At 34.0% G+C, this 15,937-nt stretch overlaps 1 long non-coding RNA gene across 1 annotated transcript in view; it reads right to left on the reverse strand.

Moving 5' to 3' along the window:
- Window positions 1-722: 722 nt before the first annotated feature.
- Window positions 723-15,937, reverse strand: part of LOC134730395 (uncharacterized) — a 200,037-nt gene continuing 184,822 nt past the window's right edge. The window contains exons 3-4 of the long non-coding RNA XR_010112165.1: window positions 3,926-4,004; window positions 723-1,073 (exon numbers count right to left, since the gene is read on the reverse strand). This is a non-coding gene — a long non-coding RNA (uncharacterized LOC134730395). The remainder of the gene's footprint in view (window positions 1,074-3,925; window positions 4,005-15,937) is intronic.

Consider the following 15,937-nt stretch of genomic DNA (forward strand, 5'->3'; position numbering starts at 1 on the left):
TTAGCATTCTTCTTTATGATTTTTTAACCAAATAGCTTTGAGAGAAATTTATCTTTACTTCTCAATTAAGGGAAGGAATTTTTAAATAATGTTAACAGCTCAAATAATAGGTAAAGGTGCCTTTTATCTGAAGGTCCAAGCTGAATAAAATGCCTTGAAAATAAAAAAAGAGTAGAACAAAGAAACAAAATATTTTAACAGTGAGCCTTTTTCTCCAGTATGGGATCTCATACTTCTGCTAGTTCTGCCACTTTCATTCATTTAGCAGTTTTCACCGTCTCCAACTGATTGCCAGATGCCTATGACAATATTTCTGTGTGTACACATTAAGCAAGATTGTTGTTGTTATGCTTTATTCTTTATTTATGTTAATGAGGCAGAATCTATACAGTGGAGAGCAGGAAATTTTCCATCCTGATGGATAAATAACATCTGTGGAAATTTTAAACATTCAAAATGTGTCTGTCTTGAGCAGCATGAGCCACCAAATTTTAATGACAGACATACAAACACATTCATCCAGAACTACCTGACTGGATTAAAAATTCCTATCCTATTAAAATAATATGTGATGCTCTCTGTGCAGGCGTAATTGGTATTGATGTGGGAGATGAAGTATCAGTGTAATATTCCACGATTAGTTGTGCAGATCTGTTCAGTCCCCCTTACAAGCTCAGAGCTATGAATAGATTCAGTGAGTTAAATCTCAAAAGCCATTCAGATGGGATTCAGGCATTATTCTTTAATCATTATTAAAACTGAAGTCTACAGTGGGAGGGGGAAGTGGAGGATGAAAGCAAGGCTGAACTAATCATACTCTTATTCAATCTCTCAGGGAGTCTTAATTTAAGCATTTTTTCTCCTGGGGTGACTCTGTCCCTCTACTCCACTTTCCCCGAAAAGACAGAGCTATCCCATGACTATGGTCCTCACAATGAAGTTCTTTTTTTTCTTTATTTATTTGCTATTAATTTAAATTATTATGGCTGTGTTACATCTTCGTTTCAGTCCAGTACTGTGGTGCAAGTTGTAACATTTCTGTTTTCATTTCAGAAAGCTTCTGTTATTTCTATCTGTGGATAAGGTATAGGAGAGGAGGGGAAATAAAGTGAAAGAGTTGTTAGCTTTTCAATGCAGTTATTGCTTGAAGTTAAAATATGCATATGCCTGTCTGCCCCAATCCAGAATAACAACACTAGATTTCCTATGTTAAAAGATACAATAAAAAGTAATATTTTAAAAAATAAGTTTTATTAATACCAGTAAAATTATTTTTTAAATAAGAATTGCCCAGTTAGAAATAATTTCAAGTATCTCATGGAATTCAATAAACTTTATTTAGTAAAATAAATGAAATTTATCCATTGTATAGAACATAAGAATGGCTTCTAAACTATCTTTATGCATCTGGCTAGATGGGAAAACGCTCTTTCATTCAATAGTGAAGTTATCTCTTGTAAAATCAAACAGATTTAACCACCTCTAACTGCTGATGTGAATAGTTTGGGCCAAAGAGCAGACTTATGGATTCAATTGTCATTTTTGGCTTCTAAAATAGAGCCAATCTGCCAAATAATAATAATGGTCCATGTCTGTACTTTGCTTTATGCCTGTTATCTCACCCCTCATGTCACAGCCTAAGCGGCACTTCCTCCGTGCCACTTTTTCACCTGCCCCTGTGTTAAGCTTTGTATGCCCAGAGCAGCATTTAATTTTCCCATGGCTATACTACTGCAATTACAGTTACATTTTAGATTCCAGTGAACTGTCTCACTCACCCATTAGGCCACCTTTATGCCTATGCCACTCAAAATTTTTTGAGGTAATAAGTGGAGTGCCTGGCACATGGTACCCCATTATAAATATTTCTAATATTGTTGTTGACAGAATGGAAAGAGATTCAGAGAGAATAAGTGAATATCAAGACAAGACAGAGAGTCAGAAAGTCCCAAATGCCAGAGCCAGAAGCAGAACCCAATCTAGAACAGCCTTGCAGGGACTAGAATTTGTCACTGCTAGCATACTGCTTTCCCCACAACATGGTCTTCCTCTCTGGGCTGTGGACAGAGACAAAGATTACATTTGGCAGTTGGCTACAATGCAGACATCATGAAATGTTCTCCTTATTTTAGATGCATTTCATTCTCAGAAAGGAATATAAAAGATTAATTTAAAAGACCAAAAGTGGCAAAGCTGAGATAGTTTAAGGAACAATATAAACAAAAATAATAATCCTGCCAATCTAACAATTTATGTCACCTTGTTGCTTCTTTTTCTGAGCAGACTAGATACTTAAAAGCATGCTTTGAATTCAATTTCCACATAATGTAAGCTCCTCTAGGAGATGAATATTCATCAACAATTAGCATTTCTAAGGATGCCTAGCTTGCTCTGTATCTCCTTGTAGAGCACTTCATAAAAACAGGTATTATCATTTATCACTATTTATTTTGCCCCAGATGTGAATTTTAATGTATCTAAAAGGGCTTTTGCTTAGATACTGAGAACACTACCCTTTTTTTTTTTCTTTTCCCATACTGGCCCAAAGACTCTCAGAATAGGGTAGATTACCCTTAATTACTAGAGGGTATGTAAACAAATTCCCACAAATATGGTTAATTTTCTTTCAATTTCTGAGACTACTGGAATTAATCCAAACACTAAAAGTTTATGTCCAGGCCATTTGCTGAAATAATGCTATGTACATTTTCTAAATGCCTAATTGATTGAAAAGTATATTACAAAACTGTTTTTCACTTATTCTGCAGCTGTGCATTCATGGTGTTTTGTTTAAAGAAAGAAAAAAGTCTTCTCAGGAATTAATTGACACAAGCCAGAACTTAGTGGCCAATTTAAGCACTATCTTTCATTTTCTATAAGATCCACTTTGTGAATAAGTAGCTCCATTATCCTCAAACCCTAGCAATTTAGGATGTGAATACCACGTGAAATGTGACATTTTCTTATCCTGCAATACCTACTTGAAAATGAATAAGTGCTAAATTTTGTTTTGCCTAGGAATTAAATGCTAATAACCTGTCTGTCTTGATGCAGACTCCAGACAAGATTCTAATATGACAAATCCAAGAGTTAATTCATCCTGTTGTTATCTACATTCCTGAAACTAAACTACAACACGGATCTTTTGTTATATAATTTACATCGAGTCCCTAAAAGATATATGAATTGAACAAGATGATTTTATATGTATATTACTTAAGATTTGCAATTCTGCTCAGGAGAGTCTATTAACTCGTGTATGGCCCAGCAGTTTTTTTAAACAAAAGGAAAGAAAAAGAAAAATGAGCCCAAGGCTATCAAATTATCATTTGATCATTCCAAGTGAGATTATTTCCTTCTGATCCCGACTCAGGTTTCTTCTTTATATTAAACTGAACAAAATGAAATACAATGATACAACTACAACTTTAGCACAAGTAAATATATACATTTTTTTCCAGAGTTTATTTTTAGTTGAACTCAACCCTACAAGTCCTGGGAATCAGAAAACAAACAAGTCATTCATAGATGCTTCTCTCAAAAACTTAAAATATAATTGAGAAACCCACACCCAGTTATGATTTTTAAAAGCTGAATATGAGAAGAGTAAATGTATAGAGAGCTTTGGTAGCACAAATGAGAACATTACTTCAAATGGAGAATATTATACATGAATCATTGATTCACAGAATGAGTGGGTCCCTGAGCAGGAAATAGAAGGAAGGCTAAAGAATTATGACGCATAAATATAGAAGAGGGAAAAGCTGAGGAAAAGCACAGTATGAACACAAATACGTCAGGTGGATTTGGGAACAAATTATATTACCTCATTAGCTTAAACATAAAGTAGATCAAATAGAGTAGGAGACACGTATGGAAGTGCTACCACTGGCAGAAAAACCTATCCTTCCTCCTCCTTCTTTACCTTACACAACCTTCTCTTCCATTCTCTAGATCCTTCAGTGAACAGTCCTATTTGCCCCTCAACATCCAGGCACCTGAAGCTGCAACAAGAGTAGCTATTAGTTATCTATCACCGCATAATACTTTACCCCCAAAATATAGCAGCTCGAAACAATATACTTTTTTTTATCTCATCGTTTCTATAGGTCAAGAATCTTAGGGCATCATTGCTGGGTCGTTCTGGCTAGGGTTCTCTGATAAGGCTGGAGTTGAGCTGTTGTCCAGGGCTATAGTTGCCTCAAGGCTTGATTGGGACTGATAATTCACTTCCCTATTTACTCTTATAGTTGTTGGCAGATTTCAGTTCCTTACAAGCCATTGTTGGAGACCACCATTTCACCATGTGTGCTCTCCATATTCTGCCTGAGTGTCCACGTGACATGACATCTGGCTCTCCTCAGAGTGAATGATCCAAGAGTGATCACAAGTGAGAAAGAGAACACACAAGAGGGAAGCACAGTCTTTATAACCTAAACTTAGAAGTTACCTCCCATCAGCCAGGTGTGGTGGCTCACGCCTGTAATCCCAGCACTTTGGGATGCTGAGGTGGGCGGATCACTTGAGGTCAGGAGTTAGAGACTAGCCTGGCAAACATGGTGAAACACAAACAATTAGCTGGGCGTGGTTGCGGGCACCTGTAATCCCAGCTACTTGGCAGGCTGAGGCAGGAGAATTGCTTGAACCCAGTAGTTGGAGGTTGCAGTGAGCCAGGATAGCACCATTGCACTCCAGCCTGGGTGACAGAGGGAGACTCCATCTCAAAAAAAAAAAAAAAAAAAAGAAGTTACCTCCCATCACTACAGCCATAGGCTATTGGTCAGTCAGACCAACCCTGATACCATGAAGGAGAGGACTACACGAGGGTGTGAATATCAAGAGACAGAAATCATCTTAGGTCATCTGGGAAGACCTACCACTGCAAACTAAGCTCTGTGTTCATGCTGAGTGTCCAGAGTCTAAGCTGGCCAGGGAGTCATTGTTATCACAGACCCATTTCAGCACTTTGGAGCTTCCAAGCAGAGCAGTGCCAGGGTATAGACCACCTGGATTTAGAGCACTTGGATTTGAATTCAAGCTTGCTATGTTAGTAACCATGTCACTTTGAGTAATTTACTTGACACCTCTGATCCTAAACTTCCTGATCTAAATAATCTACATAATCGGAATAACAACTGTGTAACAGATGATGAATTTAAATATAATTAAATGCACATTAATTATATGTAAATTAATATATAATGTTCACACATTGATAACATGTACAATATTATATACTCAAAGTATATGTATCACATGGAGATTCCAGGCTTGTTGATTCTGTTGCTTGCTATTCAGAACATTAATTTTTTTTTAAGTTTTTGGTTTCCTTAGGAAAAAAGCATATGATCTTTGTTGTCTGCAGGCTTCTGAGGGCCCTAAATAATTTTATTGTCTCTCAAGGATTTATATTAAAACTAAAGTATATGATCCACATACTTTGAGTATATAGTAGATAAAAACAGAGCTAAATAGTTTGTTATTTTTTTTTTTTTTTTGAGACAGAGTCTCACTCTGTCACCCAGGCTGGAGTGCAGTGGTACAATATCGGTTCATGGCAACCTCCACCTCCTGGGTTCAAGCGATTCTCCTGCCTCAGCCTCCCGAGTAGCCGGAATTACAGGGGCCAGCCACCACTCCCGGCTATGTTTTGTATTTTTTAGTAGAGACGGGGTTTCACCATGTTGGCCAGGCTAGTCTCGAACTCCCGACCTGAACAGAAAGATCAAAACCAGTATCCTTTACAAGGATGTAGGAGACAACATTAAGGCTTTGCTATTGGATTGGTATTGCCTGATCTCTTATTTTGAGAAATAATTATATTTCTCAAAAATATAATAAATAGAAACAAATCAGGTAATGCATGTTGAAACCTGTTTTAGTTTCCTATTGCTGCTGTAACAAATTATCAGAAACTTGGTGGCTTAAAACAACAACTCTCTTACAGTTCTGGAAGTTAAAAGTCTGAAATAAGTGTTATGAGCTAAAATCAAAGTGTGGGCAGTCCTGGCAGTACTGCATTCCTTATGGAGGTTCTACAGAAAAAAAAAATTATTTTCCCACTTTATAAGCCAGCTGCATTCCACGGCTCGTGGCCCCTTGCTCTATCTTCCAATTGTAACACTCCATCTTCTACTTCCATCATCATCTTCTTTCTCTAACTTTGACTTTTACCTTTCAAGAGCCCTTGAAAGAACTTCTCTTTCAAGAACTCTTGTGGTTACATTGGGCCTACCTGGAAATTTCAGGATAAACTTCCCATCTAAAGATCTTTTACTTTATCACAGGAGTAAAATCCCTTTTGCCATGTAATATAACATATCCATAGGTTCTGAGATTAAGATGCTGATATCTTTGTAGCTCATTATTCTGTCTACCCAAAACCCACAGCGAGTTTTGTTATGGAATAAAAACCTCTACATAGATAAAAAGCATTTTTACAATTTTGTTGTTTCAAATATCAGATTTACCTGTGGTAAAAAGAATGATTTGATCATAAAAATCACAGGGATTTTAAAAGATATTGCCATTGGAAACTCAAATTGTATTTATATAGGATATATTAATTCAGATAATTATTTTGAGCATCATAAAGCAAGTCTAATTATCTCTCTCTTAAAAATCAAATCAGCATTCTGTTTCTATAATCTCACCTATATTGCTGCTACCCTTTAAAAACAAAACAATAAGAACAAATCTCCTTTTAAACTTTAAGTATTATTTTATTGGCTACAGCTAACTTTATACTTTAATCAGGAATAATAGTGATGGTATTCAACATTTTGTGCTTATAGTATATTGCTATACTTAAAAAGGCATTAAAATATTCTAACTTAATATTTCTACCATAGTTATTTTACACATTACCTTAAAGTTCATTTGCTGTAATGCATGCATAATACCTCATAATCATTTGTGCAAATGCCATTTAATTGATTCAATTAAAATAATTATAAGCCAACTGATAAAAAATATTTGCATCTTAAGATGGAATTTTCAATTTGTGATTATGAAATAATAATATTTCTAGGTGAGGAGATAGAAACTTTTCACATCGTATTTAGTGATATGCATGCGTTATAATTATATTTGTGCTCGGTAATCAGATAATTTTTAGAGCTGTATCTGATTTTTTAAATTTCAAATAATTTCTTATGTAATATGTTGTCATTCAAAAATCCTGTTATAATTCATTTTGAAATCAAATGCCATTATTATTAATGGTGATTCAGAGATAATCAACTAAAAAAATGGAGGCTTTGTCTACACATAATAAAAGTACTCTGATTAAGGAAAGACTACCCTAGGTTACCAAGTCTATACTCTGTTTAAAATCCTGCACAGGTTTTCCACAAAGCCGTGATTCTTCACAATGGCCACACAATAAAATCTTCTAGTATCTTTTCAAATTACCATTTCCTGGGCATTAGTGAGATTATCTGGGTGGCGGGGGAGGCTCTTGGCATCACTGTTTTGTTAAAAACTCACCAAATAATTTTATGTGCAATCCAGGTTGAGAATGATTGCCATGAGCAAATAATGATAGATGACAACCTGCAACTGTACTGCTTAGTCATCTGTAGTTACCTACACTTAGGAACTGAGTGTCCATCCAATTCATTGATGATCGTTCATAATACACAAATTCTCTATAATTTTATATATATACAGTAAATAATTTATATATATTTAAATTTACATATACACACGGTGAATTCATATATATATACACTGTAAATGTATAACCAATACTGAAAATGATTTTCTTTTTTTCTCCCAGCCAATTGTTTTTAATTATCACCATTCTTCAAATTACATTACATTTTTAGACCTAGGTAAATAGAGTCAAATCCAAATCAATTAATGACAAAGAAATATTTCCTAAATTCATGTTCTCCATGATAATCACTATTGTCTGAATTTCTATCAAATGGTAAATGTCCTAAAAATAGAAATTTAAGAATTTTTATGTATTTATTTATACACGTGGGAAAGGAGTTGCCATTGAATGGACAACCACTACTGTGTACCCAGAACTATGATAATTACTTTGACTAATTTAATTTTTTAAATGACCCCTTTGAGGTAATATATTACTGTTTGTGTTCTTTTTAAAATAAATTTATTTTGACAAAATTAATAAATGATGATTTTCATTGAAATAATATGAATAATTTCTGGTGACTCTATTTCATTCAGTCACACACACACACACACACACACACACACACATTTCTCTATAGAAAATATATAGCATTATTTTGTGTTTTTTGTTTGACTTGTTTTGTATAAGAGTCATTATGTTAATGTTGACTTTCAAGGATTTTCATTATTCTTTTTTGTTTGTGCATTGCAATCCACAGACTGGATAAAGTATAATTATTTAGCCATCCCCATATTGATACATTTAAGATGTTTTCATTTTTTTTGTTATGAACCTCATTCTTGTGGAAATAATACTGCAATGAACATCCTTCCTGTGGAAATTGGTGGATATTCCTGTAAAATAGATGCTAAGAAGTGAAACTGCTGTATCATGGAATGTGTGTACTTTTGGATTTAAAGAGATAATGATGAATTGCCTTACATATGACTGTGGAATTTTACATGATAACCATCAGTGAATACTCTTTTTACCATTTCTTTGCCAGATCTTGCTATCATCAAGCTTCCATTTCTTCTATTCTAACGTGTAAAAAATTAATATCTCACTTGTTATAGTTTGTGTGTTCTTAATTATTAGTGAGATTGAACATCCTTGTATATACTTATTGGCCATTTCTCTTTCCTTTTCTATGAGTTACCCAGTTATATCATCTATTTATTTTCTTTTCGAGTACTAATCATTTCTTTGTAATTAATTTTTTAAATTGTGATATTATTTTTTGTGTATATTTTCTTCCAGTGAGTCATCTGTATTTTGGTATCATTTATGTACTATTCCTGATAAATGTTTTAAAATTTTATATCGACCTATGTATCATTTATTTCCTTTTGTTATTATGTCTTTTATTATTTATGTTAACATAGGCTTTTGTATTTTATATCTTGTTTAAACAGAGCCTTCCTTTACTCCCAAATTCATAAACATATTAATTATAATTCTAATACTTTATGGGTTTTTTAATGTTTAGGTTTATAATTCATTTGAAAATTATTTCATGAATGGTGTGAAACAGGAGTTTCTTTTAATTATGTGGAGTAAATTATACAAATGCAGTATGATTAGGTAAGTATGCATCTATTGAATAAATCACTTTCTCCACAGATCTGAGACACCATATTTATTATAAACTTTTATAACATGATTTTGTATATGAACATGATCTGCTCTATTGGTATAGTATTTGTTCTTGTACTCATACTGCATGATTTTAAAGAATGATATCTTTATAAAATCTTAACCAATGATAGGATAATTCCTACTCCCTGGTTCTTTTATAGGACAATCTTGGCTATTGAGTCTTTTCTATATGGATTTAAGATTATCTGGTCAAGTTCTACCAAAAACTTCTTAGAATTTTGATTGGAGCTTAATTTGATTTACAAACTAAGTATTGTCTTCTTGAGTATATTGTATCCTCCCTTATATGGATAAGGTATATCTCCCTATTTATATAGATTGTTTTTATCCCATTAATAAATTTGTAATTTTTAAATATATCTCGCACCCCTTTTTAAAGGGTTATTTCTAGGAAGTCTGTAATTTGTGGTGTTATAATGAAACAATATTTATTTCATCTTATTATTATTTGGGGAATATATTTCTTCAGTGAGGAACTAGTGAGTTTCATCTGCTCATTACCCTATATCAAACAGAATTGATCATAGATTGAGTTGTCATTCATTCCAGTCTTTAAAACCAGCAAGCTCTGTGAGGACTGATAGTACTAAAGTTGGAACTCTTGCCAGTTAAATCTCTTGGGCTTCTAAATATCATGTTCAGAAATAATATTGCCTGAAAACATTGTTTGTCCTTTCTTCCTTTCTCATATTTCTAACTCATCTATCTTTGTTGACTTGATGTATTTGCTAGAAGCCTCAGAAAATGTTAAATACTAAGGGTTTTAGTGGAGATTTTAATTTTCCTCTAATATCAATAGGCATGCTTTTACTCTCTAACTATTAAATAAAACTTTACTGAAAATTCCTTCCTTAGGCTAAGGAAATTATATCTTGAAATAATTTTTAAAATTTAGAGTTTTGTAATAATAAAATGTATTTCACCTATTTTTAACAGGAAATAAAATGTATTTCACCTATTTTTTAACAGGACAAACTACTACCAGATATATGTATTAATAAAACACTAATAGGTTTTTCAGAAATCTTTCTAAATAATTATGATAGTAATAGCAGTTACAAATGTCTGTGTACCTCATTTATGGATAATACAATAGATGTTTTTTATACACTTGTTTGATGACAGTACAATATTTCAGTAGTCCTTCTTAAATTATAAAATTTAAATACTATGCCCAAATTCACTCAGCTAAAAAATAGAGCTGAGACTTGAACTCAGATCTGAGTGATTACATCTGCCACCACACTGACATTGTAATCTGAATAGAAGTTAGTTTCATAATAAGCACCAGAATTAAAATATGCATGGTAATATTTAATATTTAAATGTCAGTACCATTGTTTATAAAATGCTTCTAACAACATCCATATGAGTAGGACACTTCTACATCAACTCAATCTGGCCCTTGAGTTGCTTCTTGTACCTTAAATTTCAAAGAGGCATTGAAAGAAAATGTGAAAACATTACAATATTTCAGAGAAAGGAATCATGGTTCAGTTTCTTTGTACAGTTTTAAAATGTGAAAATATTAAAATACTGCCTATTTTAATTTTTTATATTTTATCTATCTTATTAAATGTGAAAATATTAAAATAAGTCAGAGACAGTAACTGTGTCTCAGTTTCTTTGCACTGTTATTCATAACCTTTTGCCCTGCTGACACTCAGCCCACATTAGCAACTAAATAACTAACCTTAATTTGGTTTGTATTATATAGTTCAACCCCTCAGTATCACCAGGGAAACAAAATGGAACAAGTCATATTCATATGACAATGACTCAATACATGAGGAATTATACTCTTTGGGTTTTTAGTTACAAGATACATTTATGAAAATATCTTGTTCTTAATTCTGAAGAGCCTACTCCTGTTTCACTTTGTTGCATCTCCTGAAGTTTCCAGAACACCTATATTACTTTACCCTTGAAGCTGGGACAGAATTGTGAATTGGACACATTTTCTTCTTAAGGATTTGTGTTTCTTCCAGGATAAAATGTGTTGAGTGTGTTTTTAAAATGCTGCTTGACAGCTAGAAGTGAAAAATAGTGTAAATTCTGACCTTGAAGTTTTTCTATACACTTTCTTGCAACTGGATAAAGTACTTAGTTTATTCCATATGGAGTTTTCCATCTTGTTTCATATAATACAGCCTCAGTCAAAATAGTCTGTACATTAACTATATCACATTACAATGTTTGTTAACCTGACATTCAGTATTATAAAATGGAACACACTGAAATTTCTTAAAAGCCAATCTCAAAGTTTTATTGAATTTAAAATGCTATGTGTAGTACTTCTAAAATAAAAATGAATTATCCCATTTAATTTTATAAATCATTTCTGTACTTAATTCCTAGACATTAACCGCTTCAGGAATATTTTAAGCATACTGGAAAAGGGCTCAGATTTAAGTATATAAAAATACGGGAGGAATATATTTGTGGCCAATTTTAACCCTGACTTATGTGAATATACTTTCTAGATATTAACTATTGCAGGTACAGCATAAGATTTATTGAAAAAGATGCATGAAGGCCAAAAAAGATCATGTTAAATAGATAGCAAATTAACCAGAGATCTGGTTTGTAGATTATAAGACAAGCTAAGTTTTTGTGAAATTACTTATAAAAATGAACTTAAGACAATGTTATATAGTGGTACAAATTGGCTAGCAAATAATAATAACAGCCTCTTCTAAAATTTTTACTGAGTTAAGCCTCTTTCTAAGCTCTTTCCATTTAATAACTCATTTAAACTTTCCAATAATCCTATGAAGAATTTACAGACAGAATTCCAGTTTTTCCAATAAGCAAATAGAGGCTTAGTGAAATTAATGAACTAGTAAGTAGTACACCAAGATTTTAAATCCAGGCAATCTAGTCCAAGAATCTGTGACCTGATATGCCAATGATTCAAAGTACAGTAATAATAAAATCAAATGATTATTAGAAAAAATGTTTTTGTTAATATTCTATTTGTCTTTTTGTAATGATACAAGAAAAAATGAATTTAATATATACATATTTGCAAGAGCTATATTGGTCATTGACAACTGTAAAAAAAAGAATTGAATAAAATTATAAAAATGACTCTGATGACCAAAGAAGCAATTTTGAAATTTCAAGACCTAATTCCAACAATGCATATAGGCATGTCTCTGGTAAAAAAAAAAAAAAAAAAAAAGAAAAAGAAAAAAGAAAAAAAGAAAAGACTTTCTGTCAAATAGAATCTCTATATTTCATCTCATATTCTTTCCCTCTCCACATGTTTCTCCAAGTCAAAGCCTGTGAGCCACATGAGTTCTTGGTTGCAGTAGTAGAATCAAGGCTGGCTAACTGAACCATCAAAGGAATTTATTGGCAGAATCTTGGGCAAATCACAGATCAATTGGGAAGACTGGAGAACCAAGCTCAGAAAATGAGCAGGAGTCATGGGAAACTGGATGCCAAAAACATAACTAATACATTCTGGAGGATTAGTGTGTTTCAGACACTGCTATAGTGCATGCATGCCTAACCTTAACATCACCACTGCTTCCAGGAATATTCTTCCCTGTCCTAGTGGTGTTAGTCACTTTCTCCAGACTCAAAGTCCTGTGCGTGATTAGTGAACCTGGCTAATCTATCTGCATCTTAGCCATCAAACAGAAGAAAATGGAAGACAAGATTCTTCTTCCCTTCAAGACTTATACTATAGGAACCCCTTTCCCCAATGAGAAAAACAATTATGCTAGGTAGTCAAGAAATAATATGTTCTTACATGGTCAGAATCTTTACTTTCCAGTATTCAAATACATCTGTCTTGGACCCATGCCATTTGTAATATTCTATAGCAGAGAAATTGTTAGGAAGTTGTAGATCATAATTAAATCAGCTACTTCACCACTGAATTGATTTATTAAATACTTTTTAATATTTACTATGAGCCAGACACTGTTGTGAGTCTTGAAGAAATATTAACTGATTCAATATTCACAAAATCTCTGATGTAGGTACAATAATTAACCCTGATTTCACTCATGAAGGAACTGAGATACTGTTATGTAATTTACAAAGGTCACCCTCTAGAAATCACAGAGATGATATTTGACCAACGCAGTTAGGTTTCACAGTCTATGCTTTTAACTATTATTCTATGCTGCCTCTCCCTGCAAGCCATGGTCTTCCATATGAAATTTCCTTGATACTAACAGCATTTTTATTATTTTAATCCCCAAGTAGGACAGATAACCAACTGAAGATTCATCATTCCATAAAAGCACATTATCTGAAACCCCAATAATTTTTTTTAACCAGCTATAGTCTATAGCAAGCACTATCACTGCTCCATCAAGAAACCGTCTCTGTCACTAGTCATTTCTGTGCATCCTTCTTTTTCTCCTCTGGAATCTCTGTGCTTTTGCCTATAGCCTGCACCTGCACTTCTCCCTGAGGATTGCCATTGGACTGCTGAAACTGTTTTGCTTAAATAAGCAGACATACAGAAGTGCCCTTGAGATTTATACACCCCTGAAGTGGGCCTTTTTCAATAACTGATTCACACAGAAGTAGGAAGCCCAGCACCATTGCCTTGAAGAGGACAATCTCTAAGGCGTAACTTAAAAACCCTAGAAGAAAACCTAGGCAATACCATTCAGGACATAGGCATGGGCAAGGACTTCATGTCTAAAACACCAAAAGCAGTGGCAACAAAAGCCAAAATTGACAAATGGGATCTAATTAAACTAAAGAGCTTCTGCACAGGAAAAGAAACTACCATCAGAGTGAACAGGCAACCTACAAAATGGGAGAAAATTTTTGCAATCTACTCATCTGACAAAGGGCTAATATCCAGAATCTACAATGAACTCAAACAAATTTACAAGAAAAAAACAACCCCATCAAAAAGTGGGCGAAGGATATGAACAGACACTTCTCAAAAGAAGACATTTATGCAGCCAAAAGACACATGAAAAAATGCTCATCATCAGTGGCCGTCAGAGAAATGCAAATCAAAATCACAATCAGATACCATCTCACACCAGTTAGAATGGTGATCATTAAAAAGCCAGGAAACAACAGGTGCTGGAGAGGATGTGGAGAAATAGGAACACTTTTACACTGTTGGTGGGACTGTAAACTAGTTCACCCATTGTGGAAGTCAGTGTGGCGATTCCTCAGGGATCTAGAACTAGAAATACCATTTGACCCAGCCATCCCATTACTGGGTATATACCCAAAGGATTATAAATCATGCTGCTATAAAGACACATGCACACGTATGTTTATTGCAGCCCTATTCACAATAGCAAAGACTTGGAACCAACCCAAATGTCCAACAATGATAGACTGGATTAAGAAAATGTGGCACATATACACCATGGAATACTATGCAGCCATAAAAAAAGATGAGTTCATGTCCTTTGTAGGGACATGGATGAAGCCGGAAACCATCATTCTCAGCAAACTATCACAAGGACAAAAAACCAAACACCGCATGTTCTCACTCATAGGTGGGAATTGAACAATGAGAACACATGGACACAGGAAGGGGAACATCACACACCGGGGCCTGTTGTGGGGTGGGGGGAGCGGGAAGGGATAGCATTAGGAGATACACCTAATGTTAAATGATGAGTTAATGGGTGTAGCACACCAACATGGCACATGTATATATATATGTAACAAACCTGCACGTTATGCACATGTACCCTAAAACTTAAAGTATAATAAAAAAAAATAAAAAATCCAGAGTTCCCCTCAGGAAGCAGGCTAAACTTACCCTCCTTAAGACTTGGACTAAAATCATGTTCATGCTTGCTGTCTCCTTTCCCTGCTCTACTTGACCCATCTTTTAAATCTTGAGAGCTATTCGTTAACAAATCTCTCACACAGAAACCCTCACCTTCTGGAGAAGCTGACCAATGACGGACCTGGAGAACACAGAGACAGTCACTGATTAACTTAAGTGCAAAAATGATGCATTGGAGGCACGTTGGACAATTCATGAAAGTACTAGGAAGTTTAAAACTGCTGCAGAAAACTGATAGGGAGCAACGTGTCTGGAATCCAACAACATAAGAAATTTCAAGCTATAAAATATGTAACTCTACACACACTGGCATCACCACTACTAAAAACTTCTCACCACTAGTAACACTACCCCCACGAGTCATTGGCCCTGCCAATAGACTGTTAACCCTGACACTTCTAGTATAAAACTGTGCCTACCCTCTCAGAAAGAATAGGAAATGCCTGTCTGCTCCTCTTTAACAACTGGACCCATACAATGGGAAGAAAACCAAGTATTTGCTACATTCAAACCTTCCTAGGGTTTAATTTTTAAATACTCCAATTTTCTTTTGTAATTTTAATCATGAATTTCACTTTCTAGAATGTTCTTTTTCCCTATTATCTTGCATTTTCTATATATCTAAATCCTACCCATCTTGTATAATATAACTCAAAGGCTAGTTAGAGAACATCACATTGTCCCTGATTTACCCTGTTAAAAATTATCCTTCCATACTTTGGACACTATTTAGTACTTTATCAATATCTTAATATTTACATCCTCTATGAGACTAAGTTCTTTCCGGGCATTTAACATGGCTTAGCAGAATATCTTGACAACAATTGGTATAATAAAATTTG

This window comes from Pan paniscus, chromosome 4 (genome assembly GCF_029289425.2).
Source record: "Pan paniscus chromosome 4, NHGRI_mPanPan1-v2.0_pri, whole genome shotgun sequence".
Classification (NCBI taxonomy): domain Eukaryota; kingdom Metazoa; phylum Chordata; class Mammalia; order Primates; family Hominidae; genus Pan; species Pan paniscus.